The sequence below is a fragment of the Malus sylvestris genome, chromosome 2, assembly GCF_916048215.2.
Source record: "Malus sylvestris chromosome 2, drMalSylv7.2, whole genome shotgun sequence".
Lineage (NCBI taxonomy): Eukaryota > Viridiplantae > Streptophyta > Magnoliopsida > Rosales > Rosaceae > Malus > Malus sylvestris.
In genome coordinates, this window is record NC_062261.1 from 17504269 (window position 1) to 17518964 (window position 14696).

At 37.4% G+C, this 14696-nt stretch overlaps 1 long non-coding RNA gene across 1 annotated transcript; it reads right to left on the reverse strand.

Moving 5' to 3' along the window:
- Window positions 1–4070: 4070 nt before the first annotated feature.
- On the reverse strand, window positions 4071–6050 carry LOC126613755 (uncharacterized). Its single transcript, XR_007620185.1, has 2 exons — window positions 5229–6050; window positions 4071–4368 (listed from the first exon to the last, which is right to left on the reverse strand). It is a non-coding gene; the product is annotated as an uncharacterized LOC126613755 (long non-coding RNA).
- Window positions 6051–14696: the final 8646 nt, after the last annotated feature.

The window sequence follows — 14696 nt, forward strand, 5'->3', positions numbered from 1 at the left end:
GACTAGAAATAAAACATCGTATATGAAGAGAATTACATTGTTTGATAATCGTGAACTGATTTTTACGCACGCCTAACTTTTCATAGCCCTCTTTATTTTTAGTGTTTAAATAAGTACTGGTTTGGTATTGAACTGCTTTTATAAAAAGTGGGTATAAAAAAAGCTGAGCTCAAAAAGTTGTTTGGTAAATACTTAAAAACAACTTATTTTCACATTTTTGAATGAAAAAAAAAGCTGAAAACGTGAAGCAGCAAAAATGAGTTTCTTCTCACAGTAGAGTAGAAGCAATTTTTTTTCAAAGCACAGCAATACCAAACCAGCCCGAACAACAGACAAAATTAAGCAGGAATTAGTAGTATCCTAAAAAGATGTATGTTTATCATTTTTTGGATTGTGATTTCTCTTGAAGAAAAAATGGATTTAAAGGCCTCTTTCAAGAGAGTGAGAGCAACTCACATAGAACATGTTCACCTCCACATAAAGTTCTAGTCCAGGAATATCATTTGATTTCATCGTAAAAAAAACTTACGCATAACAATGATGTTACCGAAACGCCACAAAAGTAGTAATTTAGTTTTATGTATATCATTCTCCTTAATCGAGTTTTTGTTTGTTAACAAACGATATTATCACACGAGGGGAGTGAAGGAGTTGGTTAAGCCTTATAATAGGGTCATAATAATATGGTTCAAATTCACCTTTAACGTGAATCAAACTCAATACCTCTCACTTACAAATCAAGTTTTTTATTTTGTTTTCGAGAGCACCTGGTTCTGCAGTGGTGATTGGTTGGGATTGGGAGGGACTCTTTAGGTGTTTAGGTGGGTAAACAAGAATACGGTTTTGTGCGTGCTTGTTTATAAGTCCCTTAGGCTAACCATTTCCATTTGGGCCTTGGATCTTTTCATTTGGGCTACATCGAGGGTTTATGAGTGCAAACAATCCCTTCCATGACTTCAAATCAGCTCAAGATAAACTAATTGATTGTGAGATTTTGTACTATTCTAAACGACTCTAATGTACGAGGAGATTGATTTGAGTTTTAAGTCTAACAGAGAGAGTGCATTTACATTGCCCATATTCCATGTTGTATTGAGATTTGAGCATACAGGAAACTTTTAAAGATAACAAATTGTTTGGGACGAAGTGCGACCAACTTTTATCAATGGAGAAATATGAACTCACGATGAGTTGACCACATTGATTATTTAAGGAAAAAAAAAACTTGTATGTAACAAATTCTTATTCACTCTCTTTACATCGCTTATTTGTGACAGTATGTGCAGAGAAAGAAGATAATGAACCCGTTACAAGTAAATTTTTTCTTTACCCAAGGCATTCGTATATTATAATACCTCTAATCATGCAATCTATTTTATAGCAAAGTTAGCTAAAACAATAAAAAATTATTAAAGGACCTCTCTGACAAAGTTGTGCTCCAACCATACTTCATACTTTAGAGAGTTATAATTACCATGACTCAATAATTAGCCAATAGAAACTAGTTATTTATTAAAATAATAGTAGAAGTAGTTAGCATTAATTGCAGATAGCCACTAGGAGCTCATGTCTCCCTTTGTACATTTAGGAGCTTCCTAGATGTATCCATATCTTAGCAGGTGGATTAGGGAGCATGATTGGAGTTGATTTTTATTTTAAATCGTTTCAAAATTCTAGTTATGAAATTGGTAACAAGTGCATTACCCTACAATAAAAACTTTGAAACCAACTGCACTGACTAGTCAAACGTGTTAGTCAATGGAGGACAGATTATTAGGTGCTCACAAGTATATAAACCAAGAAAACTTATAAAGCTAAAACAAGGCAGTGTGATCGTCAATTATGTTTTAGCCTTAATTCTTGAGTTATGTTTACTTGGTTAACAAAGTGTCAATACTAGCAAACCCTAAAATGTTTACCTCTAACAATGGTTATTTGGTCATAAAGGATGCTTTGTAAAGTATTGAACACAAGAAAGTTTTTGGCCAGAAAAAACCCACCTCTAGGTTAAAAAACTGGGGACTCTCCAGTGAATCCAATCCACTAGTGCAAACAAAGTTCATACAAAGACCACACAAGCTCAATTCCCAAATTCCATCTATAGAGCAGCTTTACCTTTGTATAACCTTGTCTTACACGAGATGAACTCTTTCGGTCTTCACGAAGTGACAGCTTCTCTTGAGCTCTTCACCTTGTGGCACTGAGATCAACATGATCGATGATAAGATGTTATGTTATGTTTATGAAATCTAGATTCAAATGACCAGTCAGATTCTCTAGTCAAACAGTTGAAGGAAGAATCTAACTTGAATCCAAATGTTTGGTCTACGAAGGATATGAAACTTAAATTTAGACCAAAACTTAATGCAAAACCATTAAAACAATGCAACCCTAATATGCAGTGATTGGGTGTTTGTGCATGAGATGGTTTTGTGGCTAGGGTTTCGGTTTGGAAGCTTAAGAGGTAGCTCTACGCTAAGTGCACTTTTTTTTTTCTTCTGAAATGTAAAAATCCTAACTAAGAAACAAATGAAACCTCTTTTAATAGAAGGGCTGGATGTTTCAGACTAGAGGAACAAGGAGACACGTGTCACAAGCCAAGAGACCTTTTTAGATCAAGGGTGAGAAATCCACGCACGAGATAAGGTGTCAAATGGCCCATATGGGCTTTCTTAATTTGCTTGCCTAGACAGCTGGACAACAGATGAAATTTCTAACTAGACAACTGCATTAAACTAAAGGAATCTGGAAACATAAACTTGATATGGAAATGCAAATGTATGATTCCAACCTTTTGTAGTGTAGAAGGCTGATGCTTTGACAAGTTCAATCCCAGTAAAAATCCAGATCAACATTGTACTCTAACTCTAAATTATGAGCATGTGTGGTAGCATTTACAAATTTTGACAAGGGAAGCCAAACAATAAACCTAGTACTTAACAAGTTAGACTGTCTCCAACACAGGGGTGAAAATAACACCCAGATTGGGTCCAAATCATCTCCAAATGATGTACTTTGGGGGTGGGAAAAACAAGAATTGGGATTGGGGTTAGGGTTGGGTATTTGGGTCTCTTTTGGCATCCAGGTGGATAAGAAAGCGGGTGGAATAGGGGCTCTAGCAAGTAGGCAGCAGTGTGAAGACCCGTATTTAAAGTGCATATCTCTAATATTAGAAAAGCAGAAGTCAATTTTAGTGTCTAAAGGCTTCACCAAAAACAATTGGATCCAAAAGCCCTTGAAAAAAAAAATCCACAGGACACAAAGAAATAAGGAACATAATTCCTACTGTATTTTTGTAAAATAAAACAAAAAAAAAAAGATTTTCTATTTCTTTTAATAAAAACACATGTCAGTTACTATTAAGAATCAACTGTTTGGAGATCGAGAAGTCAGTTACCCCCACACACCCCATATTTACGTCCTCCAAAACCCATTACATAGCAGTTTCTTAATAAAAATCCATCTCATTCTTTCATAAAAGAGCGGTATCGTTCATCTCATTTCTCTAATTGCAGTCCACTAAACAATTACGACTGTTAATGTTTCGAATTTGTAATCAATTATTTGGCTTTGTGAAACTTTACAGGGAGTTAATTCCCATTCAAATGGCAGGTTAGTGTTTTTATACGATGACTAAACCAAATTGCAAATTCAATTCCATGACAATTATCTTCTCTCGACAAGGATATATGATATTTATTGGATCATATCCCTGATTATACGATTAATCATAATACATTTCAAATTTCGGATTCTCCAAAATTCGGTCTTTGAGGTCAAAGAGCACCAACATATGTGTCCATAAACCAATAGCAATAGTGCAGCAACTAAGTTTCTATATGTGCCCCCTACGGACGTCACCTTTGATCAAAGAGCACAATAAGGTATGCTGTGCTGAAAAGTGTAAGCACAAATAAATGTCCTTTTGTGCCCAGTTCTGACAAAGTTGTCAGATGACTGCTGCCACCCATGTTAGCACATTTATTATTATTGTGCCCAATATGTCAAGTATTTTTAAAAAAAATTAAAAAATTAAAAAACCAAAATCACCTACAAATTGAGATTGAGGCTAAACAAAAAATTATTTTTTTCATAAAATTAAAACAGCCCACAACCACAAACATCTATAATATTACAATTTACAAAGATATTCACAACCATTATATATAAAAACAACTATAATTTTACATGTTCTATCCCCAACTAAAATAAAACTAAAATTATAAAGGTTTTAAGTGAATATCGGTTCTCTTAAGAATAAGAACATCAAATATTAAGGTTTTAAGTGAATCTGCATAGTTCTTTTCTCATCTTCTAGTTCCAAAATTTTCTTTCCCAAATGCTGTTTGAGTGCCACAATGTCAAACCCTTCAAAATTTACATAGAGCAACAAGAAATGAGTATGTAGTAGCTTCCAAATTTTCAAATTATGATTATTTATCTTTATCTCATAAGCTGTTGTATATCCTTCCTCCCACAGATTAATTGGTGTAATTCTGCTATGTATACATGCACTTGTTTGTGATTGAAACATAAAGACTTTTGCCTGACACTTTAGTAACATTCTTATATGGATGGCAAACAATCCTCACACAAATTAGGACATAAAAATAGAATCCAAAGTCCCAACAATATAATTCTCACTCTTTCAAATGTAAAGAACTAAAGAAAGAAAGATGCATAATATCTCAAAATATGCCATTTCCTACAACATATAACAAACCCGAATTTAAAGAACTTAGGAGATTAGAAGTTGGTTTGGAGTTTAATTGATAGAACACATAAGTGTAATGGAAACAAAAAATTATACACCTTGCGATGGGCATCAAAATTAACTATAAGATATAATCAAACTTTACCTTAATCTGAAAGTGCAAAGCTTTATTTAATACTCATGCCTGCAAAGGAAAGTAATCCCAAACCACGTAAGCACACATCAAGAAAAACTCAAACTTAGAAAGCTACAAAAAGGTCTACACATGGACATGCACATGGGAATAAGAACAAGAGATTTGGTACAACTATCAAGCCCCAAACCATTACAGTGGATGTTTACAAATTTAAAATGCAGCCCTTGTTCAATAATTAACACTCAAAATTTAATGTTTTGCATGTTCTATATTTAATGTAGTATCGAAAAGGTAGTGCAATATCTTTAATTTGGCAACTCAACATAACAAAGTCAAATATAATTGAGGAAATAAAGATATGCAGAGATGTACTTACACTGAGAGAATGGAGCAATCCGATACCTGCACTTACAGAGTCAAAACTCCTCTTCTTAGAATTAAGATGTATTGCACCCAAAAAATCAATGACCTCATCCCACGTGCATATAAACATATATGCATATATATTTTAAACTTGTATGTACAAAGGGGTTCACAACACCAAACTTCAAAATGAGATACAATACCATTTGACATCTATTGTCACGCACCGGTCCCCCTGATACTCCACGCAATTAACCTAATCACAAGTACAAACCATCACTAAAAGGCATGAGTACACATAATACTAAAAGACCAATTCCGTCCTTTAAACAAATTGCTTTTATACATGTGGAGTAATTTGGCAATTGTACGTTTTCTTAAAAAAGAATTTGCAAACAGTATTTCAAAGAGTATAAGACTAACGACCAACACCTCAATCCAAAAAAGGGTTTTGCATGATATTCAGTAGTATATGGTGAACATCATATAGCCAATTCTACTTTTAAACCAAAATAGGCATGAACTATGTAGATATACATGTTAAATATATATCATTTTGAGCTATGAGAGATCTAATTCCCTTAAAGAGATCTAGTACCATAATTTTGAACTGCGAGAAAGACGGTAGCAGCAGCCTCATTCCAAGCCAATCCCAAGGCAAAGGCAGCAGGAAAACAAACCACCTTCCAGCAATAGTGGCACTAGAATCCTCTATAATACTCCCATCTCTGCTAATCAAAGTTATATTAACCAGTCCCGTACTACTAGTAAGTAATTACATCAAACTAGGCCAGTATCCATTCCATCCGGTGTCAGCTGCTCCTCAGAGAAGAGAGCCACTCTGAATTTCATGTTGATGACTTCTTAGAAAAATAGAAAGAAAAAATAACAGGCGAAAAAGGGGTCTTACTATTTTGCTTACGTCGGCTTATGATTTATGAATTATGGTTCTCTAATAAATTCGAGAAAATTCTTCACATTTAGGCTAAATGTATTGTTTTTTCTTCTTATATATTAATTTTGACTTTTGATTCAACTGGAGGAATGACAGAAAAGTGTTGTTGATTGCATTAACAACATCAAACCAAATTAGTGTCTTTAAAGTGTTCCTTGTGTTGTAGGCCTATTTGATTGAACAAATCTAGAGGATTAGAGAGAGAAGGGGCCGACAACAATTAGAGAGAAGAGAAAGTAATTTAATTGTGAGGTGTGTTTGTATCACCCCCATTGTGCCTTTATTTATAGTAGTAGGATAGGCAAAAACCTTTCCCTTTAGGATTACAACTCTTAATAGGTAAACAACTCCTAATAGGAATATAAGATACATTCCCAAAACTACTAGGATTTACACAATCACATTCATATTCTAAATATGACTGCAACACTCCCCCTTGAGTGTGGAAATACTCAACAAACCATCACATCAGATCTTCAGCAGATAAAGTAGAATAGTTGATGAAATCATCGGCACAACGGGTGAACGCGTGTCTTAAATTTAAGAAAGCATGCATTGGTAGTAAAACTCACAAAACTTTACTATGGTAAAACCCAAGGTATGCGAAAACCCCATAGACTAAGGAGAAAAGTGAGAAGTATGCATAATTTCTAAAACAAAAGTCAAACAGGACGAAGGTAGTGAACTCAACAGAGTATGATCATCCCAGGATGGGTGCCTCATCAAAACCTCGTTAGGTAGTAAAAATCCAGTGGGAAAAATGCTCCTAATCATAGGAAAAAAAGTACATTAAGATTAAGTGAGTATGCTTCAAGATACTCCTCCTGAGTTAGACATAATTTATAAATAAGAGAACTACAAGCGATTCAACTCAGATAATTTACGCATACCGATTCCTTGGACGAGCTTTTGAAAAGTAGACTTGGGCAATGCCTTGGTGAAGAGATAAGCCAGGTTGTCCTGGGAACGGATTTGCTTGACTTCAAAGTTCTAATGCTGCTACTGGTGTGAGTAAAAGAACTTCGGCGCTATGTGCTTGGTGTTGTCTCCCTTGATATATCCCTTCTTTAACTGCTCGATACATGCTGCATTGTCTTTAAAGATCATCGTAGGAAGGTCAACGACGGAAGTAAGACCACTAGTGCTTCGAATATGTTCCATAACTGCTCTTAGCCAAAAGCACTCACGTAATGCTTCATGCAGGGCGAGAATCTCAACATCGTTCGAAAAAGTCGCAACTAGCGTTTGCTTGGTAAACATCCAAGATATAGCGGTGTCTCCAACGGTAAAGACATAACCTGTTTGAGAACAAGCCCAATGTGGGTCAGACAGATATCCAGCATCTGCATAACCAATAAGGTGAGAATCAATCTGAGAACCATAGGGGGCGAGAATCAATCTGAGAACCATAAGGGGTGGCAACAATCGGAGATTCGCAGGTATAGAACAAGCCCAAATTCGTTTTACCCTTAAGGTAGCGAAAAATGTCTTTAACACCATTCCAGTGTTTGCGTGTAGGTGTATTGCTGTATCTAGCCAAAAGATTAACAGCGAAGAAGATGTCGGGTCTAGTGCACTGAGCCAAGTACAATAAAGCCCATCTTCCTCATCCTCCTTAGGACGGAAGGGATCTCGTTTAGCATCTAGAGTCCGAACGACCATAAGAGTACTCGAAGGCTTTGCTTTATCCTCATTAACACGTCACAACACCTTTTGGGAGTAGTTCGATTGATGTACTAGAATTCTATCCGAACAATGCTCGATCTTCAGGCTGAGGAAGTATCGAGTTTTCCCAATATCTTTCATCTTAAATTCTGATTTCAAGTGTGCAGCAATTTCCTTAAGCTCTGCGAGAGTTTCAATGAGGTTCATGTCATCTACATAAACTACAACGATTGCAAATCTGGAATGTGACTTCTTTAGAACTATTTGAACCAATCAATGGAAGTCCTTCTGGAACTTTCATGTATATTTTCATATCTAGATCCCCATAGAGATATGTGGTTACCACGTGAGGCAGCGGAACTTTATAACGTCCATTACTGGGAATACATCTCTTTGTAATCAATCCTAAGGCCCTGAGAGAAGCCTTGCGCTATATGCGTGGTGGTGTAGGAACAATAGGCCCAAACATTTTACGTTTTGCGAGCGAATTGAGTTCGACCTGGATTGCTTATTTCCAGTTTGACCAATCAGTTCTACCTTGGCATTCATCGACAAAACGTGGTTCAATGTCATTGCTAAGTATGATGTTAGTAGCTATTGTGTACGCAAATGCATTGTCGATAATCATCTCATTCCTATTCCAAACCTCATCTAATACTGCATAGTGGACCGCAATCTCACGATTCTTGGAAGGCCAGGTTGTCTCGTCTAAGACATCGTTGTAATCTAGAATAAACTCATGCGTTGGAACGGATAAGTGAGCGATGGTCGGATTTAAACTAGGATCACTAGTTAGTGCCATTTTCCTCTTCCGGGGTTGTGAATCCTTTGAACCAAGGGATCTGCCACACTTCAGGGTCGGAGCAGATGATTGGCTAGCCGCCAATGTACGTTGTCGAGTGCAAAGTGACGCCTCCCCACCTTCGGGGACTATCTGGCCTTCCCAGGCGGGTTGTGGATGTACACGGGGTACATCTATCTTTACAGGTGCATTTGCAGCCGGTATATGTGATCTTGTCACCTTTGCTAGATCATTAAAACCATCTGACATGCTTTGACCAATGCTCTGAAGATCTATAATTCGTCGTACCTCAGTTTCAAACTGGGCAATGCGAGGATTTAAATGAGACATAGTGGGAGCATACCACGACAATTCGCAGTGTTCTACAAGAACTTTAGCATGCATATCTCCCCCTAACGACGGGAACATAACATAGGGTGGTAACTGATGCCCATGTGATGATTAATGGCGATCTCATGTCAAGGGATCTAAATAGCAAATAATTAATGGCGAATCATAACCGACATAGATCCCCATTTTTCTCTGAGGACCCATTTTGGTACGTAGCGGCGACGCTATTAGCGTATAAATGGCGCACCCAAACACCTGTAAATGCGAGACGTCAGGCTCATATCCAATGACCAACTATAACGGTGAATGTGGTTGAGTAGCGATAGGCCTTAGGTGGACCAACATAGCTGCGTGCAATATTGCATAGCCCCAGGCAGATACCGGTAATTTGGTTCTCATAACCAAAGTACGAGCTATCAATTGAAAGTGCTTTTATGAAAGCTTCTGGTAGGCCATTTTAGGTGTGAACATAGGGTACAGAATGTTCCACATCAATCCCTACTGACATGCAATAATTGTCAAAAGTCTACGACGTAAACTCTCCAACGTTATCCAGTCGAATCGACTTAATCAGATAATCAGGGTGATGAGCCCTTAGCTTAATGATTTGTGCTAGGAGTTTAGCAAACGCAGGGTTATGTGTGGACAACAGGAAAACATATGACCATCGTGTCGATGCATCAACCAACACAATAAAGTATCTAAATGGTCCGCATGTTGGTTGGATAGGTCCACAAATGTCCCCTTGAATCCTCTGAAGAAACTTAAGGGGGTCATGAATAATCTTTGTACGTGAGGGTTAAGTGTTCAACTTCCCTATAGAACACGCTTTGCATGGTGGGAATATAGCATAGGAAGGTAACCAATGCCCATGTGATGATTTGAGGATACGGCGCATCATGTCACGTCCAAGATGTCCCAAACAGCCATGCCAAAGTAACAAAGTGTCTTAAAACTCAGGTATAGGGTCGGCCACATTGTGGGCTTGTATGTTGCGAATGGTTATGATGTATAACCCACTCAGGAGACGTGCCAACTTCTCATGAATATGCGTGCAATATTGCATAGCCCCAGGCAGATACTGGTAGTTTGGTTCTTATAACCAAAGTCCGAGCTATCAATTGAAAGCGCTTTTATGAAAGCTTCTGCCATGCCATTTTAAGTGTGAACATAGGGTACAAGATGTTCCACATCAATCCTTACTGACATGCAATAATCGTCAAAAGTTTGCGACGTAAACTCTCCAACGTTATCCAGTCGAATCTACTTAATCGGATAATCAGGGTGATGAGCCCTTAGCTTAAGTGCTAAGAGTTTAGCAAATGCAGCGTTGTGTGTGGACAATAGGAAAACATATAACCATCGTGTCGATGCATCAACCAACATAATAAAGTATCTAAATGGTCGGCATGTTGGTTGGATAGGTCCACAAATGTCCCCTTGAATCCTCTGAAGAAACTTAGGGGGGTCGTGAATAATCTTTGTATGTGAGGGTTGAGTATTCAACTTCCCTATAGAACACGCTTTGCATGGTGGGATGTGATGTGATGATTTGAGGATACGGCGCATCATGTCATGTCCAAGATGTCCCAAACGGCCATTCCAAAGCAACAAAGTGTCCTGGAACTCAGGTATAGGGCCAGCTACATTGTGGGCTTCTATGTCGCGAATGGTTATGATGTACAACCCACTCGGGAGACATGCCAACTTCTCGTGAATACGCTTCTGGCCATATTCATACAAAGTTATACAAAGAAATTCAGAACCATTATCTTTAGTAGTTTCAATATGATATTGATTATCTTGAATATCTCTAAAACTCAACAATGCTCTTCCGGAACGTGGAGAATAGAGTGCCTCCTTAATGGTTAAAATAGTACCATTGGACAATATGATACGAGCCTTTTCGTATCCTTCAATCAGGTTAGATGGGCCTAAGAGAGTTGTCAGAGGAGATTTATTGGGTATTAAGTTAGTAAAATAGTGTCGTTCACATAAGATGGTGTGCGTGGTTGCACTACCTGCCAGACAACTAACTTTCCCACTAGACATACCTAGAAATAAATTGATTGAATTGGTCACATGCATAAATATAAGTCCATTCATTCAATTAAGTAATTCGAGAAATAATATCCATCAAATAATCAGTCCATAATTCAAGATAAACCAAAACCAAACAAATTATTCCAAAAACTTAGAAAAATTGTTCAAAATTAAACCATAAACCTAGAAAAATAGGAGAGAAGGGCCGGCCATTCCTAGTGGGTTTGGCCACTAGGGGTAAACACCCTAAAAACATGTCTAATTTATTCATCCATAAGAGTTGACGCCCCCTGAAAATCCAATATCTCCATTATGTAGTCGCATCTTCCGGATGATCCACACGTGCAAAGTTAAACTCATGACGGGAATGATACTTAGCAATAGCCTCAAGGGATACTCGGCATACGCGTGACCAATAATCCTTTGATCCATAGTGGTAGCACATGTCCATTTCAGTAGAAGCTGACTGAACGGGGAGCTTTGCCCTTATTCTTGAAGTTCGAGGCCTTAAGTGGTGGATGCTGCTAGGTCACATTTCCTCTCTTAGGTGTGGCACTCTGTTGACCTTGGGCCCGTGGTTGGGCTTGCCGCCCATTGCCACAGCCACGACGGTTCTTTCATCGTTTGTGGCTGCTAGAATTGGTAGCATGCGGTTTAGGCTCGTCGTTCTAGCCAGTGGATCGAGCTTGATAATTCTTCATCAAAAGCTAGTTCTGCTTTTTAGCGAGAAGTAAAATAGAGATTAAATCTGAAAACTTGGTGAATTTATGTGCCCTATATTACTGCTGCAGGACAATATTGGTGGCATGGAAGGTTGAATAAGTCTTTTCCAAGAGATCTGATTTGGTTAGCTCCACTTTATAGAATTTCAACAGTGAACGAATTCTACAAACTTCATAGTTGTATTCATTCACATACTTAAAGTCTTGGAAGTGAAAATACTACCAGTCGTGTCTTACTTCAAGCAAGAATATGTCTTTCTGGTGATCGAAACGGTCGGCCAGAGCAAGCCAGAGGGTGCGTGGGTCATCTTCAGCGAGGTATTCAGTCTGCAATGCATCATGGATGTGTCTTCGAATGAAGATCATTGTGAAGGAATATTTTGAGAAAACATGTTCATTTGAATAACATCTATAGCATGCATTTAACAATTAAAAGGCGGAATCATGCTTGCATGCATTCAAAAACAAAACATTACCCATGAAATTCAAAGCCTAGTAGATTGGTGAACCAAAACTCAACTCAAAACAAAGTGAGTTGAAATCATACCTTTGTAGATTCCTCTTCGCATAAGCAAAGGCTAATCACCCAAAGAGAGGGCCTTCATTCCTTGCATCTAAAATCTATGGATTTAGATGGATGAAAAGGTTTCTCCAAGTTCCCAAAATTGAGAACCTCTAAGTATCTTCACCAAGGTTAGATTGGAGAAGAAATGAGTGACCTTGGAGTAGTAGTATGGCTAGATACACCCTCCAAGGGGCGGGCCTCTTTAGAGAGAAATGGAGAGACATGTTCTCTCCAATTTTCTCCAAAACAAACCCTAAATGAATTTTGGCTATAAAGTCATATTTATACCTTTATTCATTTGAGTGGCAAACTTGTAATTAACGCAAGTTCACTACCCTTCCTCTAAATGGCCGGCCATGGGGTTTTGTTTGGGCTTTTGGGCCTTTGTGAATTAAGTTGTCATACAACTTAAGTCAATGGACTTGACGTTCGAAGCCCATTGGGCCTTGAGGCCCAAAACTAACCCGTGGTCTTTTAACGAACTTTATTCGTTTGACTAATTAACTTATTAATTAATCCTTGCCATAAATAAATAATTAAACCATTTAATCATTCTTACTCATCATACACATCAAACATTTTGGAGAGCATGTGGTTTATTGTTCACTACATAGTTTACAATAAACTTAGTGAACTATAAGGATAGGGAAACAAAGGTGAAGTCCTTGCCTAGTTTCCGTCTCGTTAAGTGGTTTATCACTTCAACACTCAATGATTCAAAATCATCATAAGTCCATGTTAATGGACTATTTTTGTCAACCAACCATTATGTTCTAAACATAATTACAAACTTTCAAGAGTTGTACAAGGCAACTCTCATTTCTTCATACAACAATTTGTAAGTGAAGAATCATGGCACATTAAGTGTCCATGCCTTTGTGCTTTCTTCTCAAGTTCTTTGTTCATTTAACAAAGAAACAAGCACTAGTGTTTGCATTGACTAAGGGTTGTTCAAAGCAACTCTTATTTCTTCATACAACGATTTGTAAGTGAAGAACTAATACATTAAAAGTGTTGTCCTCTTTATGATAGACTTTATCTAACATGTTCTTCCAATGATACATTATCAATAGGAAGATTGTGAGGATGAGACTACTTAGGTACATTTACAAGCCATTTAAAGACAATCTATGGTTTTGTAGTACCAAGTCCAGAAACTAAACTTTCGGCTTTTATTTGTCAAGTGTGGGATAGTGTTTGCAAATATATTGGTAAATAAATACATAACGAATATAAATTGATTGATTTTAAGCCATTTGATTTGGGTCTTTAAATCAAATAGCACCACCCACTATTTTTGGCAAATTCCATATCCCTCATTGGAATTCGAGAGTTTTGGATGAAACTCTTAGTATGGTATGGGAGACTCACTACTACCAAGCCCACCTCACAATGATATGATATTGGCTAGCATTAATAATAATGAGAGAGTACACTTACTCATTTGCATCTCTTGCAAGTACCCATCTTATTTGGCCTCTAGAGAATGTAACCTCACAATGATATGATATTGGCTCCATTGCACTTAGTTAAGTCATTCCCACCATGCTTAGTTCATGAAGGGGTTCAAGAATAGCCTCACAATGATATGATATTGGTCATCCTCGTTGCCTACACTCACCTCATCAAGTATGTATATAGACTCCTCCTGAGTATAAGCATGCACTTTGCACTCCCCCATGATAGGGTGAAGGCGGTGTACAAGTCATAAACGATTGGAGCTACCATGGTGGAAGGCCACGAAAGAGTGTTCAAAGCACTCTCACGCTTATCAACTTAATAATGGTTTGGTTGAGGGTTTTAGGTCTCATCACATATAAACATTCATTTTAATCTATATTAAAACAATTTTGGTCCTATTACAACTATTGGTCCATTTGATTGTTTTAGTTGTATATAATACTCCCACTATGCTTATAAAACGGTTTTTAAAGCAAGAGTATATGATACTACTAACATAAGGTTTGCATTCATTGATGGACTATATAGTTGCCTTAGGGCCTTAGGATGACTATGAACCTTTGTTTAGATTCAACACGAGCCTTGTGTTGAATCTCGGTCTAGGGATGGAGATTGATTTTAGTTACGCGTTTAATCACATTAAGGCGTGTTGTCTTAGGGGCGTTGGACCCAACTACTTCATTTTCATGCATATCATATAAAGCAAGAAAGAAGTACTTCAAAGTAAAGGTGAGCTTATGCTCATTACAACAATTGCATAAAACAAATTACCTTAAAGTAAAGAAGGGCTTATGCCCTTTTACAACATTTGATCAAATCAAATTACAACCAAAATCTAATCTACACATTCCCATGGTTCAAACAAATTTGAAACGGCCTATCACATAGCTCAATTATCGTAGGCTTAGGTTCATAATCACCCTTTAATTAATTAACACTT